The sequence below is a fragment of the Eschrichtius robustus genome, chromosome 3, assembly GCF_028021215.1.
Source record: "Eschrichtius robustus isolate mEscRob2 chromosome 3, mEscRob2.pri, whole genome shotgun sequence".
Taxonomy (NCBI): Eukaryota; Metazoa; Chordata; class Mammalia; order Artiodactyla; family Eschrichtiidae; genus Eschrichtius; species Eschrichtius robustus.
The window spans coordinates 110,381,117-110,403,964 of NC_090826.1; the positions used below are offsets into that span (position 1 = coordinate 110,381,117).

The 22,848-nt window shown below is 39.8% G+C and overlaps 1 pseudogene; it reads right to left on the bottom strand.

The window, feature by feature from the left end:
* Positions 1-3,085: 3,085 nt before the first annotated feature.
* On the bottom strand, positions 3,086-22,675 carry LOC137760648 (filaggrin-like; annotated as a pseudogene).
* Between the last annotated feature and the right edge of the window lie 173 nt (positions 22,676-22,848).

A 22,848-nucleotide genomic window follows, 5' to 3' on the forward strand; every position in this document is an offset into this window, starting at 1 on the left:
TCTTACTGTGTTTGGGGTCTCCTTTTCACAGGCTGCAGATTCGTAGTTCCTGTTGTTTTTGGTATCTGTCCCCAGTGGCTAAGGTTGGTTCAGTGGGTTGTGTAGGCTTCCTGGTGGAGGGGACTAGTGCCTGTGTTCTGGTGGATGAGGCTGGATCTTGTCTTTCTGGTGGGCACGTCCACGTCTGGTGGTGTGTTTTGGGGTGTCTGTGGCCTTATTATGATTTTAGGCAGCCTCTCTGCTAATGGATGGGGCTATGTTCCTGTCTTACTAGTTGTTTGGCATAGGGTGTCCAACACTGTAGCTTGCTGGTCGTTGAGTGAAGCTGGGTCTTGGTGTTGAGATGGAGATCTCTGAGAGATTTTCACCGTTTGGTATTACGTGGAGCTGGGACGTCTCTTGTGGACCAGTGTCCTGAAGTTGGCTCTCCCACCTCAGAGGCACAGCCCTGATGCCTGGCTGGAGCACCAAGAGCCTTTCATCCACACGGCTCAGAATAAAAGGGAGAAAAAATAGAAAGAAAGAAAGAAAGAGGATAAAATAAAATAAAATAAAATAAAATAAAAAAGTAGATAAAATAAAATAAAGCTATTATAATAAAAAATAAGAAAAAATTATTAAGAAAAAATTTATTAAGAAAAAAATTTTTTTGTGTTTTAAAATAAAAAATAAGAAAAAAATTATTAAGAAAAAAATTTTTTGTTTTTTAAAATAAAAATAAGAAAAAAATTATTAAGAAAAAATTTATTAAGAAAAAAAATTTTAATTTTTTAAAATAAAAAATAAAAAATTATTAAGAAAAAAATTTATTAAGAAAAAAATTTTTGTTTTTTAACATAAAAAATAAGAAAAAAATTATTAAGAAAAAATTTATTAGGAAAAAACATTTTTTAATTTTTTAAAATAAACAATAAGAAAAAAATTATTAAGAAAAAATTTATTAAGAAAAAAATTTTTAATTTTTTAAAATAAAAAAATAAGAAAACAATTATTAAGAAAAAATTTAAGAAGAAAATTTTTTAAATTTTTTAAAATAAAAAATAAGAAAAAAATTATTAAGAAAAAATTTAAGAAGAAAATTTTTTAAATTTTTTAAAATAAAAAAATAAGAAAACAATTATTAAGAAAAAATTTAAGAAGAAAATTTTTTAAATTTTTTAAAATAAAAAATAAGAAAAAAATTATTAAGAAAAAATTTATTAAGAAAAAAAAATTTTTTAAGTAAACAAAAATGGACAGACCGAACTCTAGGACAAATGGTGAAAGCAAAGCTACACAGACAAAATCTCACACAGAAGCATTCACATATACACTCACAAAAAGAGGAAAAGGGGAAAAAAATAATATATCCTGCTCCCAAAGTCCACCTCCTCAATTTGGGATGATTCGTTGTCTATTCAGGTATTCAACAGATGCAGGTCCATCAAGTTGTTTGTGGAGCTTTAATCCGCTGCTCCTGAGGCTGCTGGGAGAGATTTCCCTTTCTCTTCTTTGTTTGTACAGCTCCCAGGGTTCAGGTTTGGATTTGGACCCGCCTCTGCGTGTAGGTCGCCTGAGGGCGTCTGTTCTTCGCTCACACAGGACGGCGTTAAAGTAGCAGCTGCTTCGGGGGCTCTGGCTCACTCAGGCCGGGGGGAGGGAGGGGTAAGGATGCGGGGCGAGCCTGCGGCGGCAGAGCCTGGCATGACGTTGCAGCAGCCTGAGGCGTGCCGTGCGTTCTCCTGGGGAAGTTGTCCCTGGATCACGGGACCCTGTCAGTGGCGGGCTGCACAGGCTCCCGGGAGGGGCGGTGTGGATAGTGACCTGTGCTTGTACACAGGCTTCTTGATGGCGGCAGCAGCAGCCTTAGCGTCTCATGCTGGTCTCTGGGGTCCGCGCTGATAGCCGCGGCTCGCGCCCGTCTCTGGAGCTCGTTTAGGCGGTGCTCTGAATCCCCTCTCCTCGCTCACTAGGAAACAAAGAGGCAAGAAAAAGTCTCTTGCCTGTTCAGCAGCTCCAGACCTTTTCCCGGACTCCCTCCCGGCTAGCTGTGGTGCACTGACCCCTTCAGGCTGTGTTCACGCTGCCAACCCCTGTCCTCTCTCTGCGATCCGACTGAAGCCCGAGCCTCAGCTCCCAGCCCCTGCCCGCCCTGGCAGGTGAGCAGACAAGCCTCTCGGGCCGGTGAGTGCTGCTCGGCACCGATCCTCTGTGCGGGAATCTCTCCGCTTTGCCCTCCTCACCCCTGTGGCTGCGCTGTCCTCCATGGCTCCGAAGCTTCCCCCCTCTGCCACCCGCAGTCTCCACCCGCGTAGGGGCTTCCTAGTGTGTGGAAACCTTTCCTCCTTCACAGCTCCCTCCCACTGGTGCAGGTCCCGTCCCTATTCTTTTGTCTCTATTCTTTTTTTTCTTTTGCCCTACCCAGGTACGTGGGGAGTTTCTTGCCTTTTGGGAGGTCTGACGTCTTCTGTCAGCGTTCAGTGGGTGTTCTATAGGAGCAGTTCCATGTGTAGATGTATTTCTGATGTATCTGTGGGGAGGAAGGTGATCTCTGCATCTTACTCTTCCGCCATCTTAAGCATTTATCACATTATTCTTTTGGTATTGGATTCTGACTGCTCGTGGGTAGTTGACTAGACTCTGAATTTCTAGCTTGGTCTTCGGAAATGTTCATGAATGGGTCTTTTGGGGGGCTTATTTTTTTGGGTTCTGATTGTCCATGGGTTTATGTTGACTCTCTATTTGAGTCTCCTTCACCACCACTAAACTGACAATAATTGTATGCTCATTTTCTAGTTTTACTAGGTTCAGATTGTATGGATGAAGTTTGTAGGCTGACCCTGAGTGTCAAGCTATTTTCTGATTGTTGATAGCTGGATACATGTTCTTCTGTTGTGCTGTACCTAAATCTCTCATGGGTGGACCCAGACTGTCCATTGGTGGATATCTGGGCATGACGAGATTGTGAATATCTAGTGCAGTCTCCTGTGTGCTCCTAGTTAGAGGCTTATCTGCTTGCTGGGCTGAATCTTGACTGTCCCTGAGTGGCTTTCTGGCTCTTTTGAGATTCTGACTGTATGGACCTATCTCGTTGTCCTCCTGCATGCTATTTCACATGTCTGCATCCAGACTGTCTGTGAGTTGATGCTGATGCTCTCTCTGAATCTTCTGATTTCCCTTCACTATCACTGGCCTGACTGGAACTGGATCCTCGATGTCTGCTTGCTGCGTACCCAGGCTGAGTCTCTAGAACTGTGTCCTGTATGTTCATGGAGGATCTTTATCTTTCTCTCATGCTTGATCTTGATGATCCATGGGAAGAATCAGACTGTCCATAAATTGTCATCAGCCCTTTAAGAGACCCTGAGTGTCAGAGCTATGTCTTGACTGCTTGTGGCAGGATCCTTGATTTATTCCTCTGCTGGATTCTGAGTGTCCATGGGAAGGCTCTCTGGCCTTGATGAGACCCTGAATATCTAGACTTGTGTAGTGACTGGCCATGAGTGGATTCATACTGGTTTTTTGAACTGGACTTAGACCACCCATGGGTTTATTCTGACTGTCTCTCTGAATCTTCTGATTGCCCTTCACTATCAGTGGCCTGACTGTAACTGGGTCCTTGCCGTCTGCTTATTCCAGATCCAGTCTGTGTAGATGATGATTGCCCGTGGGATGACCCAGATTGTCCATAAGTAGACCCATATCTTTCTCTTGTGTTAGACTCTAATTCTGCATGGGTAGACCTAGCTTGCCTCTGAATAAATGTCCATTTTTGATAGAACCCTGGCCTATCTCCAGTATTCCCATGGCTAGAGTAATTTATTCCTCATGTGCTACTAGATCCATACTCAGACTCATCATGGGAAGGTGAAGACTGTTGTTCCCTGTTTTCTGATTGTCCTTCAATATACTGGACTGACTATAACTGGATCCCCCTTCTCTGTTGATACTATAGCCAGACTTTGTAAATGATTGTGTGTGGGTAGATCCTGAGTGTCCACAGCTATCTCTTGATTGTCCATAACTACCTTATATGCTTTTGGTGCCAGATCTGGGCTGTTCATGCGTAGGTCCAGCCTGTCTTCCAGTGTGTGTCTGTTCTTGTGAGACTCTGAGTATATAAACCCGTCCTCTGACTTCCTGTTTCACAACTGTCCATAATCATACTCAGACCATGCATGGACTAATGTTGACTTTCTATGTGAGTCTCCTGATTGTGTGTTATCAACTATAACTGGATCCTCAATGTCTGCTTATACTTGATTTAGACCTTGTATGTGCAGATTGTCTGTAAGCAGAACTGGAGTATTCAGAGCTATCTCCTGATTTTCCATAGCCAAATACTGTACACGTCTTCCTGTTATAGTGGACTCAGATTCTCTTTGGGTAGACCCAGAATGTCCATGAATTGCTGTCTGGCCATGTTGACATTCTGAATGTCTAGAGTTGTCTTCTAATTCTCCTTGGTAGAGCCTTGTCTTCCTCTTGTGCTGGACCAAGTTTGCTTATGACTACACTCAGACTGACCATGAGTGGAAGCTGACTGTCTATTCAATCTCCTGATTGCCTTTTACTATTACTAGATTGATTATAACTGATGTCTGTTTCCTGCTTACAGTGGTAGAGGCTGTGTGGATGTAGACCCTGAATGTCCACTGCCGTCTCCTTTTTATAGCTAGATACTTGTCTCTTTTTTATGCTGGACCTAAACTTTTCATGGAGTAATCCTCACTCTCTATCTGAGCCTCTTCTTGACTAGACCAAACTGTTCATGACTTTTTATGTGGCCATGATGGGGCACTGATTTTCCAAAGCTCTCATGTCTGTTCATGGTTGGCTGTTTGTCTCTTTCTAGAGTTGGATCCTGAGATTTCATTTGTAAATTCAGAGTGACCATTAGTGGATGTCTGGCTCTGACAAGCCCTAGAGTTCATAGGGTTTATAGAGCTATCTTTTCAGTTTCTAAGACTCAATCCTTGTTTTTCTCTTGTGTTGGAGCCCAACTATCTTTGTCTATACTCAGACTGCCAGTGGGTTTATTGTGATTCTTTCTCTGTATCCCCAGATTGTATTTCATCATTACTGGCCTGGGTATAACTGTGTCTCTTGATGTCTGCATCACTGTTAATGTCTGCAGAATATTAATGGTGCTTGTCTGTGAGTTGACCCTGAAGTTCCAGTGCTGCCTTTTGATTGTCCATAGGTGGATCCATTTCTTTCCCATGTGTTGAACACAGATTCTTCATTGGAAGACCCAGATTGAGTGGATACCCATCTTTGATGAGTCCCTGGCCTACCTTTTAACTGTCCATGGCTGGAGCCATTTCTTTTACTTGTGCTAGATCCAGACTGCCCATACCTATATTCAGGTGGACTGTGGGAAGAGAGTGACTGTCTATCCAGTCACCTAACTGTCCTTCATTACCACTGGACTGAGTAAAGTTATATCTCTACTGTTTGTACTGAATCTAGACTGCAGAGGTGATGATTGTCTGTGAGAAGTATTTGGAGCTTTCTCAGAAATGACTGTGGCTGGATCCATGTCTTCTTGTGTTGGGCCCAGATTCTACCTGTGTAGATCCAGACTGTCCATGGGTAGGTGTTGGTCCTGAGAGTCTAGCACAAGGCTAGAGCCTTGTTTTCCTATTTTGTCAGACTTTGATTGTTTATGGCCACACCCAGACTGTTCATGGGTTGATGCTGACTGTCTAAGTTTTCTGATTGTCTTCCACTCTCACTAGATTGACTATACTAGGCACCATTGTCTGTTTGTACTGATTCCAGACTCTATAGGTAATGATTTGCTATGAGATGATGCTGAATGTCTGGAACTCTTTCCTGACTGTCCGTGACTGGATGCATGTCCTCTTATACTTGACCCATATTTTCTTGCATAGAACCAAACTATCCAAGACTGGGTATTTGGCCCTGCTGAGATCCTGACTGTCTAGAGGTGCTTCCTCTTTGACCATGATGAGAGTTTTGTTTTCCTCTTGTGCTGGATCCATATTGCCTATTGCCATACTAAAACTGATCATGGGGGAACACTGACTATTCTTCTGCATCTTCTGATTGTCCCTTACTATCACTGGACTGACTATAGCTGTCTCACTGACATACTGATGGCAGGCCAAACGACTAGGTTGAGACAACCTAGTAGATGTGTAGCTATATAAGGAAAAAAGCCAAGGATAGAATTGTGGAGACCTTCAACCTTTAGAGGTCAAGCAGAACCAGCCAAGCAGACCCAGAAGTAGTGACAATGAAGTAGGAGGAGTCCATGAGAACATGGTGTCATGGGAGCCAGGAGGAATCAGGAGGGACAGATCAACTGTGCTAAATGCTGCTAAGGTATCAAGCAGTAAAAATGAACACTCAGTTTGGCATATGGATGTTATCCAGCTGCCTTTTTGAATTTCCAGATGTTTGTAGGCATTCAAGCTTAACATGACCAAAGTAAATGGAACCAGAAAAGGCACCATCATCTATCAGCTTGGTCAGACTAAATTGTTAGAAGTCATCCTTCATTCCTGTTTTCCTCATCTTTAATGTACATCAACAAGTCCCATTGACTTTCCCTTCAAAATATCCTCCATTTATCTCCTTTTTTCCATCTTTACTGCCACCAACCTAGTCCCAGCCATCATCATTTCAACTATACTGTGCAGTTAGTCTCCCTCTTTCTTTTTGCTTTATTCCATGATCTACTATCAATACAGTAATAGACTGAAGTTTAAAAAATATAAATCAAAATGTTACTTTCTTGTTTAAAACACTCTAAGAGCTTTTCATCATACTTAGTTGACAACTTCTTACCACTACTCTCTTTGTGATTGGATCCCCATCTGCCTCTCTGATCTCATTTTGTACCTCTATTCTCCCTTTTTTCACCATGCTGAAGACACACTGAGTTTTCAGCTCAGAAGAATATCGTGTCTTTTTCAGCCTGTACCTTCCAGAAGACCTTGTTCTCTGACTTGGTTATTGATTCTTTGTTCTCCACATAGCTGACTTCTGTTTGTAATTCTGGTCTGTGCTCAGATGATGCCTCCTCAGAGTAACTCCCCTTCCTGATACTCTGACACATTTATTTCTTTACAGCATTTATTACCATTTGAAATTTGTGTAGTACCTATCTCCCCCAACAGAATAAGCTCTTTGAGAGAGTGATTTTATCTGTTTTGCCATCTGCAGTAAACCCAAAACCTAGAATAGAGTCTGGCTCAGAGTAGGCACTTATTAATATCTGTTGCATGATTGTACAAATGAAGATTAACAAATTAATTGAACAAATTAATCTATGTAGGGTCTCCCTCCTTCATTTTTCCTTAGCACTGTTCATACTGTGTCCTTTTCGTTCTACACATATCATGTAATATACTAAATTATAGTTAGCATTTTATGGGATTGTCTCATGTGGTAAGTGATCTTTGTGAGGCTAGTTTACGGATTTTTGTATCTCCATAGCTTATTCATCTTTGTATCTCCAAAAAAATCTGAGCTTTCCAACGTATATGAAAGCACCTGTTCAATGGTAGAACTGAATAAATATTACCTGAAAAAATGGAATCATTGAATTAGGATTAGATGAATCGTTGAATTAGAATTTAGCTATCTTTAATCTAGATAATAGAGAGTCATGGGATTGGTCTCCTAAGATCAGCTTCTATCTCGCTGAAGCCTTGTCTAAATTATCATATATCCCAAAGGTTGTAGGAGGACCCAAGAATTTCCTGCATCTTTAGATTCAACAGTGCAGGAAGCAGTAAGAGCTGTATGACACTTAGATAAAGCTCTCTGAAGATAGTAGAGACTATCAATAATGCTGACCCTCTTTTGGCCTGCCATGTCTTAGGGCTGTACAATGCAGCACTGCAAAGAGAGTACTGAGTAATCTCAGAAAAGGTACATTTCTGTCCTTAGTTTCCTTTCTATAAGGAATCTTATGATAATAGGGAACATAAAATAAAGAAAAAAAAGCTAAGCTCCCAGTGGTATTATGCCTTAGAGCACATTCCTAGATTTCCATCTTGGGTAATACTAAGTAGGAATAGTTGGATAGATTTTTTTCTTACGTAGTTTGCCAAAAGTACAAGTTAGGGTGTGGACTGAAGGAGCTGGCAGGGTGCCGAACAAAGGTCAGGAGAGTGGCCGTTTTACAGCAACGAAAGCTTCGTTCTCAGGAGGAGCCATCCTTTATGAGATGGTCTAATTCATTCATAATCATATTCTGATCCACCCTTATCTCCATCTTTCTTTCTCTACTGTTTATTTCACAACTTCTTTAAGTACTAATATCTGCTTATATTAGCAACTTCCAGATTTAGATTAATATTAGTCCTTTCTACCAGAAATTTTACAGAAGAGTTTCTGGAAATCACACTTTCCTTGTATACATCTGTCATCCCTTATACGTTCTTGTGTCTGCCATGGTGACTTGACAATGCTTGATATATATATTTGCTGAAGAGCAGTGATCCTTGAACTGAGAATGATAGAATATGCATATGTAAGAGGGCTCTGAAATCCAGGAGAGGTGAAGAGTGTAAAAAAGGAGGGTGCCCAGCTAGGATTTAGTGTGACCTCATTGGTTACTGTGAATTCCATCTCTGAGTATTGAAGAAACCTGCCTATGAGATAATTAAATCACTAATAGTAGTCTTTGAAGTACTGTGGTAAATGAGAACAGAGAGGACATTGGAGGTGCAAAAATTTAGTTATATCATCCCAAGTTGGGAGGAGGGTCTACTTTTCTCTTTTTATCATTGTTATTACCCTGGAATATCAGACACGTGCCATATACAGTGTGTTCACTCCTATAAAAACACCACTATCTCTTTGCAGGACATGCTCAAACTTGCACTTTTTTTTTTCTAGATCGTTATATCTCACTGCCTATATGATCTCTTCACGTATTTAGATATCCCTGTCATCTGAAACCTAAGAGGTTCAAACTGATTCCATTATAATATATAATGAGAAGTATCTTTTCTCCTGTTGTCTACTGTCATATCAGTAACATCATCATTCTTGAGTGTCTCAGGCTAAGAACTTCTGTAGTCATTCTTCATTTCTCCCCCTTTTTCCCACCCTCATCCACAGATGACCACCACATCCTATCCTGTCAGTCCTACTGCAGACTTGTCTCCTGGACCCAGCCCTCTTCTGTCCTAGCACTGCTGATCTGATTTTGACCCTGGTCACCTTGCATCTTGACCATTTCCAGCAGCTTTGTAATCAGTCTTTCTGTACCACCAGGATATCTTCCTACTATCCCTTCTATACTGCTGCCAGGTTCATCTTCTTATAAACAAACCTTATCATGTCATTTCCCTGCCTTAAAGCTTGTGGTGTCTCTCTTTTGCCTATAGAATAAATTCAAATTATTTTAAATTTGGGCCCACAAGCCACCTTGAAATCAGACAGGAATCCACTTTTTTAGCCTCCTCCTCTACGAACTGTCTCTTATGGGATTGTCCCTTTGAATGTTAACTACTATCCTTGATCATACCACCCTCACTCTTGATCTCATGTCATTGCACATGCTGTTTCCTCTGCTGTATTTCTTCTCTGCCCAACAAGCTCTCCTATATATACTGTAAGATCTTCCTGAAATGTCATTGCTTATATGTGACTTCCCCTGAGGTCAGTTGTTCTACTGAAATCACTTGCATCTACATAGGGTTTTCCCATGGCTCTTGTCACATTGTATTCTAATTGTTTGTTCATGGATCTGTCATCCCATTACCCTCATTGCTGTGTCCCCATCTCCATGATAAAGTCTCCTTTTTGCTCATCTTCATACCATCAGGGATATAGGGTATTAATAGGTGCTCTGTGAGAAACAAGTTATAGTGTTCGGACCGTTAGGGAAAGCACACACAATTCTCTTGGAGGTACAATGTGCATTAGACTATTAAAGGCTCTGACTCTGAGAAGCTGTGCTGTACCTAAGACCCTTGTCTAACCAGGGTTTCCCAAATGTTTTTCCCCTTGGAATTCTTCCTTTGAAGAACATGTATTATTAGGGAACACACTGAGGGAAATGCTGCCCTGTATCAAATACTCTCTGAAGCATAATAAAAGGACAAAAATAAAAATCCATGTTTTTCTTCCTTGTCAGCATTAGCTTCTCTTACATTTCTTTTCTCTTTGTCTACCTCTTCTCTTATTCAGAGGGTTTTGTCACTTAATGACTCCAGCCACCTTGATGGAAATTTATGAGGTGGCTGAGGCCTTCAGGGGAATGGTGGCAGGGTCTGTCCATATGATGGAAGGGTTTGTGAATCTTGTTGACTCATGGGTTGCTAACAGTCTGCAGGGTGGTTAGCTGGTATGCTGGTTCCCTTGATTGTGTGTAGTCACCATTTTAATCAGTGACTTAAACAACAGTGTGAATAGGTGGCCAATATGTTGTATGTAAGATTCAATACCACTGAAGATATTATAGGCTGGAATGAAAATTTAACAGAGATCATTTTAATAATGATAAATATTAAAATCTGAGCTTGGGAATAAAATAGTATCCCTAATCTTCGAGATTATTGATCTTGCTTTGCACAAGACTCTGTCTATACCACATTGCATATTATTTGTAATTTCCTGCCCACATATAAGTTGGGAGAGGATATTCAAAAGGTAGCAGAAAATAACAATAGTATAAAAATTATCCTGAGCTGTGAACCTCTATAAAACCAGAATAATTACTGAGATACAGTTCCAAAAGGCCTTCAAGCATGACCTCGTGTCACCAGTGATGTGTTTTTATGTTGAAAAAGCTGATTCCTCAAGCAGTGCTGATGTCATGGTGAAGCCTGGCTTAGTCTCTCCATCAGCATTTTAATTACTTCATCAGCATCTCAGTATTGAACTGTGTTCACAGTTTCCTGTAGTTTCCCAGCTCTACTTTGGGATTTCCTAACCAATTTAGGGCAAAATCCCTTCAGGCTGGATCAGACATTTTTAGTGGTATCCCCAGTGGTGGTGAGCACACCAACTCTTCTCCCACTTTTTTACTAGTGCTCATGCACGGTGTACCCCTGTCACTCAAGATAACTATCACTGAATTATATGTAATTCATGTGTAGTATGGTTATATTTCAACTAATTTTTTTTTAATGTAATTCTGTAACAGGGAAGAACAAACTCTGACTCCATGTTGGATCTGTTTCTTTTACTTTGACCTTTGCTTTTCATTGCTTTTGTTCTGTCTATAGATATAGGCATACATAATTGCCGGCCTCGGGGAACCCTACCCCTCTGCCTGAATGTTAAACCAAAGTGCCTTTGTTCAGCCCACAGGGAAACACCCTGACCCTGCCCACCTGTGAATGGCTGCAAGAAAGAAGAAGTTAACACATCCCCTCCCCGAGGATGGCCAAAACCAGGAGATATTTTGCAAGACTTATGGCCTTTTTACTTTACTTCCTCACCTCCTCCCTGTCTCTGTTCTATAAAAGAAACTAGCATCCAGACCCCGATAAGATGGTACTCTAGGATGCTAGTCCACCGTCTTCTCGGATGCCTGGCTTTCTGAATAAAGTCATTAATCCTTGCCTCAACACCTCATCTCCAATTTGTTGGCCTGTTGTGTGGTGAGCAGAACGATCTTGGATTCGGTAACAATTCCTATTTTAAAAAAATCTTGTGAGGTAAGTTTACATAATGGGGTTGACCCAAAAAACACACCCGCCACTATATTGTTGCCCTTCTTGAGTAGACAAGGCCACAAGCCAACCTGGAACAATGTCAGCTGCTAAAGTTTTGGAGTCTGACCCACCTGAATTTGCCCCCGGCTCTTCCATTTACGACTCTATGACGTCAGGCAAATTACATAGCCTTTTTGAGTGTTTCCTTATCTTTAAAGGGAGGGTATAATGCCTGTTTTAAAGGGCCGTTGAGAGTATTAAATAAGTTAATTCTGTCAGTTATCTGGCACATTGTCTCAAAGTTTAGTTACATTAAAACTCATAGATAGTAATTTATTATAAAATCATCAGAGTTTAGTTGTCAGCCTAATATTGACTGTCTTAATTGGGTGAACTTACGTACTTGTGTGTACTTCCAGCAAGAGAAGATCTAAGAATGTAAATGTCTTTTTTGGGACTTTTCATTTTAGGGGATACTTCCCTGGAGACCTCATGAAGCATAATGCAGTGGGTGCAGTGTGATCTGGGTGCTGCCCAATCCCCTTCCTAAACTTCGGAAGACCATGGTAGGTTTTCATGTCACTTGGAGTACAGCCTCAGGGAAACTGTGACTTGTGAGTAGAGTTCCTCCAAATAGTGCTTTTTTGATTTTTGCTTTCCTCTGTATTTTCAGACCCTATGAATGAAGACCTTACTGGAAAAACATAACACAAGAGCCAGGAACATGGTAAGAAGAAAATAGTGTTAGGGGAACGGGGTGAAGGTGGGGAATGACTATGTTTCCAAATGGTTAAAAACCAAAACATTGCATTTATCCTTTCCTCTTTTTGTCCTTGACTGACTTTAGGTGTCCTGTGTTATGTGCTCTCTCTCCTCCAAATGAAAAGGGATCTGCTGTCTAAAGTCACATTCCCCATTGGCATGGGGAAGCTGTAGGTGGGCTAATTAGAAATAGAACATCCTGTATGATTGGATGGGGGTGCATATTTGGCTTTATCTGTTTGGTCTTAAGTGGGAGTCAGGGATAAAACTCAGGGAAGCTGTCAGTTATTAGCTGAGTCTTGGCCATTTGGATTGGTTGTTACAAAAGTAATTGTTTAGCTTCCTGTATTATTATTAGAGATAACAGTCTAACTACAAATCTGACTTATAGCAGGCTAGCTTCCTGGGTGGTTTATTGTAGATAAGGGGTTGGTTTCCTGGGCAGGTTTCTGCAGGTTGTGGATCAAAGTTCTGTTTTTATATATGATCTGGCCATTGTTTGTTTGTATGTTCAGTCTCTTAGGGCCAATCTTCCAGTTTTCTTAAAGACTAGCCCTGGAAATCGCACAGGTTTAACTCCACTTTGTTGGCCCAAGCAGTCACGGGACAGCCGGATTCAAGGGGAGTGGACATAGACTCCACCTCTTGATGCCAGGAGTGTCAACGAATTTGTAGCCATTTAAAATCTGCCACAGGGAGCATGCAGTTTCCCTCTGCAAAGATAGTTTATTTTCTTACTCTATTTGCCTTTCTTTTGAGAATTCTTCATAATGAATTTAATGTGAAAATTCATTCACTTCCCATAGCTGACAGCTTATGAACTCTGTTCCAGGAAGATAGCTACCCAAGGGTACATGCAAGAGAAATGCACACTTCCCAAGGTTCAGCCTCAAACCTCTATCTGCTCTATCACCCAGATCAACTTTGTGACCAAGGAGAACTTCATGAATTTCTTGTAGTCCTTTAATTTAAGACCTGGAAGAGTGGCTAGTACTAGTAGGTTATTTTAAGTCCTTTCCTCCTAATCCCACTCTGATTCCCTCTTTGTACTTAATACAACCAAGTATCTCAGAACAAAGGAACACATAAGAGATCTGGTAAGAGGAAGAGAATTTTAAGCCTCTTTACACCATCATTGAAAGGTCCACCCCCACTTCCAATGACCCCCACTGTGTAATTGTTGCACCAGTTCACCCTTGACTGATTTCAAGTTCCCCTTGTGACTGTGGGGTGAAATGGGGGTTGCTAGTGGTGAGGGGAGCTTCAGTGTGCTTTAGGCTTGGAGGAGGGGTCACATATCTATATCCCTAATGGGGTCAGGCAGGTAGATGACCTAGATAAATGAGGCAGCTTTCAGTGGAGGGGAGACAGTGGATATAATGGTTCTGAATGAACAGGCTGGTATATGTCCAGCCAATAGGTGGCAGTCTTACTTCTTAAGTATTGCTGATTGTCTTCAGAAAAAGATGCTAATGAACCCATGCCTTATCTTACAATTTTGAAAGAAGGCAGCTATGCATGCTTTTATGTGGAATCATCCAACTAAATCAGATTCAGAATACTTGAGCTAAAATGGTGCAGGCCAAATAAAACACATCTGTAGGCTAGATTTGGCCTTTAGGTGACTAGTTTATAACCACTGGTTGGGATGTGATTCAACTTTAAAACTGTTAGAAAGTTCCCAGTAAAGTACATTCATCTATTAAGGTATTGTTTTTCACCTCTGATGTGCTCTATTTACTTAGAAATCCAAGCCAGAAATCTGGTAGATTATCTAAGACTTTACCTCTTTCACAATCACCGCATTCAATCTATCCCCAAATCATATTCACTTTATCTCAGTCATGTCTGTGACATTCAGTTTTGCTTTGCTCTTACTGACTCCTAACATAATTTTGCCAAGATATTGCAATGGTCTCCTAGCTAGTCTTCTTGCCACTGATGTCATCTCTTCCATGTCTTCACACCAAATGATCTTTTAAAATGCAAACGTAATCATGTTCTCTGTTTAAAACCCTTTGTTGGCTCTTCCTCTCAGACCATGTAGACCAAATCCTTTAGGATGGCTTACTAGGAGCCTTTCAATCTGGTTCCAAGGATTCCAGAATCACCTTATGCCATGTCCCAACATTCATCTTATATCTTAGCTATGCTGAGCTACTATCTCTTCCTTTAGAGCACCTTTATTTATTTATTTTTTTCATCTTTGGGATTTTGCACGGGATGGTTAACCCCCCCCCCCCCGGAATACTCTCCTTCCCAAGTCAACCTGGCACATTTCCAGCCATTTTTAGAGATTTAGTGCACGTTTCTCCTAAATTCAAAAGATTTATCTGAACCAGGTCTTTCTTTTTTTTATATATTTATTTTTATTACTTATTTTATTTTTGGCTGCGTTGGGTCTTCATTGCTGCGCATGGGCTTTCTCTACTTGCGGCGAGCGGGGGCTACTCCTCGTTGTGGCGTACAGGCTTCTCATTGCGGTGGCTTCGCTTGTTGCGGAGCACGGGCTCTAGGCGTGCAGGCTTCAGTAGTTGTGGCTCGCGGGCTCTAGAGCGCAGGCTCAGTAGTTGTGGCACATGGATTTAGTTGCTCCGCGGCATGTGGGATCTTCCCGGACCCGTGTCCCCTGCATTGACAGGCAGATTCGTAACCGCTGCACCACCAGGGAAGCCCTGAACCAGGTCTTTCTTACCACTAAATACAGTTAGCTAGCACCTTATACTTTTCAACCACCGCTGCACATTAATAATATCTTTTTAAATCTACTTATGCTATTATGTCTTTCCTCCACTGTTAGTGATCTCTTGAAGGAACAGATCTGTCTCATCTTTGTAACTCCAACATCTAGTATAGAGACTGACAACTAAATGATTAATATTTAATTTCCTTGAATCCTCCTGATGAAAGAATGAAGTAATATTCATCAAGAACCAACCAACAACCGTATTATCTGGATTCTGATCAGTCTAATCCTTATTCTCAGCTTTCTATTTGAAGATGTGTGGAAATGTGTTTGTCTAGAGCCCAGACATCCATTGATATGTATTGCCAATCCTTTCCTCATGTGACAGGTTGGGAGTGGTTCTGAGAAGAGTGGAACAAGTCCTTGGAAGGGAAGAGCAATGAAAACGGGTGGCTGTATAGCCCCACAAAGAGCTAGGGACTATTTCGTTCATTTTCATATGAAGCTATATAGATAAATCATCTATTAAATTAAAACCACAGTCTTATTGCCAAAAGCTGAGTCACTTTGGTAATAGCATAGGACATGATTGTAATTTACTCATTTTCTTCTCATGTCCTCTACTTCCCTAAATGTTAACACCTTAGCAGTAAGTGGTCGCCTTGGTGGTGTGATTTCTGAACAACACCCCTTGTTTAGAACCTGAAATGACACCATAGGCAATGATTAATGTTTTTGTACATTTTAATAGTATATTTTAATAGTATATTTTTATAGAACCAAGAAGAGTCTCTGCTTGGATTATGTTAAAGTTTCATTTTGAGAATTTTAGGTTCAACTTATCTTCTATTAAAGCCTTACTGCCAAGGAAGGAAAGAGACCTTGCTGAGTGAATATGAAGATATGCCTTCTCTTTTTAGGCTCTAAAAATGGAACCCTAAGCTGCTTTTTAGAGGAAGTCAAGAAAGGAAACTGTTATCTAATCTGGATCCATTGTGTGTCAGAAACTGTGCTAGTCAGTATGTCGTAGTAGAAGGGACTGGGCTTTGAGGCTTTATCACTCAGTTCACGCCTTTAGATAACTTATTGTTGATGTCTTTGCTCATCAGTTTTATAATTTGTAAAGGGTAAATTATAATTTTTTTACCTTGCTGTATTGTGAGGAAGGTGATGTGCAGTGAGAAATCAATAAATTTCCATTCTCTTTTTTTTATGGTAGAAAAAATAACATTGTTATTAAGTATTTTGAATAAGGTCAACTTATAGCAAGTTACTACCAGTAAAGTAGAACATTGCTAGCTGTGGATGATTTTTTTTTTAATTTAGGTATAATTGACATATAACATTATATTAGTTTTGTAACCAAAAGTGGGATCTGGCTGCTCACTGCTCAGAAGCCAATAAGGAGGCAAGTTTGGTGGAAAGGAAAGTTTGCTTTATTTTGGATGCCGGCAACCGGCAGGGAGGGCAGACCCCTGTCCAAAGGCCGACTCCCTGCCTCCTGCAACCATTGGGCAAGAGCTTTTATAGGTTGAGGGTGGGGCTACATGCAGAAACAGTACAGTCAGCTCTGACAGTCATCTTGAAATTGGTCATCAGTGGTCTGACCAGCATCATCTTGATTGTGTTAGGCACGGTTAATCTTCAGCTCCAGGGTGGGTTTGTTTCCATTTCTTTGAGGCCAGTTCTCAGAATTGTGGCAGCTTATGTCATGGCTACAGCTTGGTCATCATGTAGTTAACCTCTTCCACCTGGTGAGGGTTTCAGTATCTATAAGACAGCTCACAGGATATGGCTCAGAATATTATCTATAGCCCTTAAGGAGGAACTAAAGGTCCTTGACTATGCTTAATGACTAAACTATTATTATTTGGTCTCCTTTGACTGTTTTCCTCTGTTTCTATATTTTCTCACTTCTCTGATTAAAGGTATTCTTTGGCTAAAGTTTTTCCACAGACAAAAGGCAGGCTGAGGACATGGTGGGGGGCAAGGACCATAAGGTCCTGCTGTGTTTCAGTTTCAGGTGTACAACATAATGATTCAATATTTGTATACACTGCAAAATGATTACCGTGATAAGTCTACTTAACATCCATCACCATATATATTTACACAATTTTTTTTCTTGTGATGAGAACTTTTAAGATATACTCTCCTAGCACTTTCAAATATGCAACACAGTATTATTAACTGTAGTTAACATACTGTGCATTATGTCCCCATGACTTACTTATTTTACAACTGAAAGTTTATAAGTTTTGTCACCCTATACCCATTTTGACCACCCTGCAACCTCCACCAACCACCAATCTGTTCTCTGTATCTATGAGCTTGTTTTCTCTTTTTATTGTTTGTTTGTTTGTTTCTTTTACGTTCCACCTGTAAGTGAGATGATATGGTATTTTTCTTCCTCTGTCTGACTTATTTTCCTTAGCATAATGCCCTCAAGGCCCATCCATGTTGACACAAATGGCAAGTTTTCATTCCTTTTTATGGCTGAATAATATTCCATTGTGTGTATATGTGTGTGTGCATGTGTGTGTGCCACGTTTTCTTTATCCATTTATCTACTTATGGACACTTAAGGTTGTTTCCAGATCATGGTTATTGTAAGTAATGTTGCAATGAACATGGGGGTTCATATATCTTTTTGAGTTAGTGTTTTTGTTTTCTTTGGATAAATACCCAGAAGTTGAATTGATGGATTATATGGTAGTTCTAATTTTAATTTTTTGAGGAATCTCCATACTGTTTTACATAGTGGCTGCACTGATTTACTTTCCCACCATCAGTGCACAAGGGTTCTCTTTTCTCCACATTCTCACCAACACTTGTTATCTCTTGTCTTTTTGATAATAGCCATTCTAACAGGTCTGAGGTGATATCTCACTGTGATTTTGATTTGCATTTTCCTCATAACTAGTTGTGTTGAAGGTCTTTTCATATATCTGTTGCCCATCTGTATGTCTTCTTTGGAAAAATTCCTATTCAGATCTGCCTATTTTTTACAAATTGTTGTTTTGTTTTTGTTTTTGTTTTTTTGCTATTGAGTTGTATGAGTTCTTCATATATTTTAGATATTAACCCCTTATCAGATATATGACTTGCAAATGTTTTCTCCCATTCGGTGTGTTGCCTTGGATGAATCTTAACTTTAAGCTGATGGTATTCAAACTTGACTTCTGTCCTTGAGTCCCTTAGATTTCATGTTTGAGCCCACACAGATTATCCAATTGTATTCCAAGTTTCCACATATTCCGTTACCTCCAGGAAGCTGGCCTCTCTTCTGTCTCTCATATTTATGTTCTAATTGAGGGATTCACTTAATTCTTACCTTTAAAATTTTTATCCCAGAAAAAGTTGACATTGTAAGTGTAGTGGTTTTGAAACACATACTCAAATTGTTTGGCATTTCTCTCTTTGAAAGATGGCGGTCCTTCTGTTTGAATTTGAGTCAAACTTTGTGACTTGCTTGTAACCAGTAGAATAAAGAGGAAGTGATTCTGTGTCATTTCTGAGGCTAGTTCAGAAAAGACCACTCAGCTTCCACTTGGTTTTCTTGGCATGCTTTCTCTGGGGAAGGCTGGGTGTCTTGTACGACATCAGACTTCTTTGGGATTGCCAGGCTGGAGAGGCCACATAGAGGTGCCCACAGTCAGTGGCCAAGCTCAGCTCCCAGCTGACAGCCAGTATCAGCTGCCAGTCATGTGGATGAACCGTCTTGTACGTTTGATCTAGTTGAGCCTTCAGATGATTGAAACCCCGGATGACATCTAACTATTACTTATAACTGCATGAGGGACCCCAAGTGAGGACTGTTCAGCCAAGCCCTTCCAAGCCCAAAGATCTGGGAGTCACCCTTGAATCTACACTCTGTCTTATACTCCAAAACCAATCCATCAGCAAGTTCTATTGATTCTGTTTTTATAACATATACCAATTATAACCACTTCTTACTCCCTCTATTACCTCTGCCCTCATCCCAACTACTATAATATTTTGTATTGACTCCTGTTATTCTTTTTCCAGCCTTGCCTTTAATACCAACAGAGATAGATCCTCCGTCAGGCAGTTAAAATGTTTTTAAAATTAAAAATCAGATTATTATCACTCCACTGCTTGAAATCCTTCTAAGACTTCCTATCAGTTCAGAATAAAATCTAGCCTCTGCACAGGCACCAAAACCAAAAATAGACAAATGGGACTACATCAAACTTAAAAAGTTTTGTGCATCAAAAGGTAGAACAGAATGAAAAGGCAACCTATGTTATAGGAGAAAATATTTACAAATTACATATCTCATAAGGGACTAGTATCCAAAATATATGAAGAAGTCCTATTACATATCAACAACAACAACAAAAACTAATAAAAAAATGGGCAAAGGACTTGAATTGATATTTACCCAAAGATGATATGTAAAAGATCAGAGGTGCAATACCACAATTATTAGAGAAATGCAAATTAAAACCATAATGAGATACCATCTCATACTCATTCGGATAGCCACTATCAAAAAAACAAAAAATAACAGGTGTTGGTGAGGACCTGGAGAAATTGGAACACTTGTGTGCTGTTGGTGGGAATGTAAAATGCTACAGCTCCTACGGAAAAAAAGTATGATAGTGCCTCAAAAAATTAAATATGAAATTACCATATGATCCAGCAATCCCATTTCAATCCAAAAGAATTGAAAGCAGGGTCTGGAAGATACATTTACACAACCAGGTTCATAGAAGCATTATTCAAAATAGCCAAAAAGTGGAAGAAACCTAAATGTCCATCCAACAGACAGATGGATAAACAAAATGTGGTATACATACAATGGAATATTATTCAGCCTTAAAAAGGGAAATATCTGGCATGCTACAACATGGATGAGCCTTGAGAACATTATGCTAAGTGAAATAAGCCAGTCACAAAAAGACAAGTACTTCATGATTCCACTTATATGAGGTATCTTTAGTAGTCAAATTAAGATAAACAGAGGGTAGAATCGTGGTTACCAGGGGCTGCAGGGAGGGGGAAATAGGGAATTGTTTTTTAATGGGTACAGAGTTTCAGTTTTGCAAGATTTAAAAGTTCTGGAGATTGGTTGCAAAACGATGTGAATATACTTAATACTACTAAAATGTGTACTTAAAAATGGATAAAATGATAAAATTTTATGTTATGTGGTTTTTTTTTTTACTACAAATTAAAAAAGAAATCTAATCCCTTTACTGCGGCTTCCAAGATATTACATGATATGATTCCTACTTAATTCTCAAAAACTATCTCCCGCAGACTGTTTTCCCAGCCTTCACCCCCAGAATCTCTCTACCCCAGGACACTTAGTGATGGGAAAAACCTAAGGGATTTGGTTGGAAATTAATTTTTGGCTTTTTCACAGGAGAAGTGTGGTTAGATATTTACTCTGAACTTCCTGTATTGTTTCCAGTTCTTTAAAAACCACTCACTTGTAAGCTTTCCAACAAAGTTTACATCATCACTTCTCCACAGAAATAACTGTTTCCACATTCCAAACGTCAAGTTACCAAAATCAATGAACGTATTTCATTCTTCATTTTACCTGAAATTTGAACTATTGAAACTTTGATAACACTCTCTCCTTTTCAGTGAGAAGAACATATACTTGGAAGATAGAATCGGGTTTCAAATTTTGTTTCCACTGCCTACTTGTTATGTGACTTGGGCAGAACTTTTAACGGTGGGTTTTCTCAATATTCTTTCCTTGGCTCTCACTCTCCATCCCCTCATTCAATCATGCCTATAATTCCATCCTTAATGGCAAACATTTACTGGATGCTGATTGTGTTCTTGGCACTGTCTGGACTTTGCAGCTTTGTAGGGGTATTTGGGGACAGTACTTCAAGCAGGGAAGCAGGATTCCCATTGGGGGTGGTGCTCCCTTCATTTGGCTAATGGAGCACAAACATAGACATAATATTGTTTGAGACTAATTAGAAAAATGAGCTTGCTTGTTGCTTTTCACTCAATCCCTGTGTACATTGCAGATCATTTTAACTTTGACAGGTTATTTAGGTTTAGCTTAATTTATTTAACTAAAAGTCAAAGAAAGGCAGCTTTTATAAAACCACTAAACTCAGAGTTGGGGACTTGAGGTATTTGGTATGGATTATTTCTATGATAGACTCACCTGCAAAATGCGAACATTGGACTAGATATTGTCTAATATTCCTACTGGTCTGATATCATGGAGAAGGAAAACTTGGGGTATGATTCTCACAGAGAGATATTCCTTTTAATGGTAGAAGCTTGTTCACATTTTTACTAAAATTATTAGCTCTCCTGCCTAGTCATAAAATATATGAATATATGTTTTCTTTCCAGGACAGGAGATGATTTTCTTTATTGCTTTTCCTTTGTCAAGAAATTTCAGCACAGTTTTTCTGCTCTCATTAGTTTCCATTGGAAAATATCTCTTCGTATCTTTGTAAGAAGGACCTATGGTCAGTATTTTGTTTCCTGATCTTGGTTTGACTTTGCTAATAGCCACTTGGGTTGACGTTTTATAATAATTATGATGCTATCTATGATTGAGCTAAGCCTTTTTTCATCCTGATGGTGACTACATGGAACAATGTGACTATGTTGGAGAATGATACAGGATTTGATTAAATTTTTTCTTCTTTGGACTCCTTATTTCTTTTGCATGGTGTACATCTGCCATTTGGACATATAGTTTTCAGTGACAGAGGAAAATATGTCATTCTTACTATGGGGAGATAAGTCTTTTTGGGTCTATGAGAAGCATGGAAGAGACACAGTATGATATATGATCAATTGTTTATTTTCAGTTTTCATGCAGTTCACTTTTCTTGGATTCTATGTGCCCAAGGTGATTAATGAATGAAGAAATACAGAGTTCCAATAGAAGGATAATAGAGGCAGGTGTGATGACCCTTAATATTAATATAACAGCTTTGGCTGACAGAACAGTGATTTTATACTATTGGTTCCTTTGATTTTTTTATTTTTACAAATGTTAATGTACCAATCTGGAGAGGTTCTAAAACTTAACCTCTCAAAAGAAAAATCCTTACTTAACCCCAACCTCCCCAAATACTTATGGTTTTCCAAATTTAGCACTCCATGATATTGCTTTCTCCCATTAACCAGTTCCTAACTATAAAGTTCAAAGCTTCCTATAGAATGAAAAGAAACTATCACCAATGTAAAGAAATAGTGTAACTAATTTTTTAAAAAATGACAAGAAAAGATAACCTCCCTGGAAGCATAATGAACATTTTCTTGACTCAAAGTTGTCTCTTGGTCATTCTCCAATTCTTTGGGTTAATACTTTAATAGTTTCTCACTCATAATAATAGTGTCTATGTGACTGTCCAAACCCCAACCGTTTTGAAATATAATTTGAATGGCCATATGTTCCAGGGTGTACGTTACTGCCTGTTATATTGGATCTCATAAATGCTCCTATATTCAGATCTGTCCCTGGCTCCCATATGGCTGGAATCATGACTGACACTTCCATCCTGAGAATGGCCAAACCCCGACTGTCCATAGTCCTAATCTGCACTGCCATAGCTTCCATGTCTCCAACCTTGATCTGAACCATGACCTTGGTTCCTTGAATAGAATGCAGACCATCCTTGGGTGGTCAAGGGCTGTCTACCTGAATCTCCTGAATGTCCTTCTGTGTTGCTAGCCTGACTGATATTTGATTCCTTGTGTCTGCCGCTACCAGAAATAGTTGAGGTGTGTCCGTGTTCAGTCCCAGAGTGTCTGGAG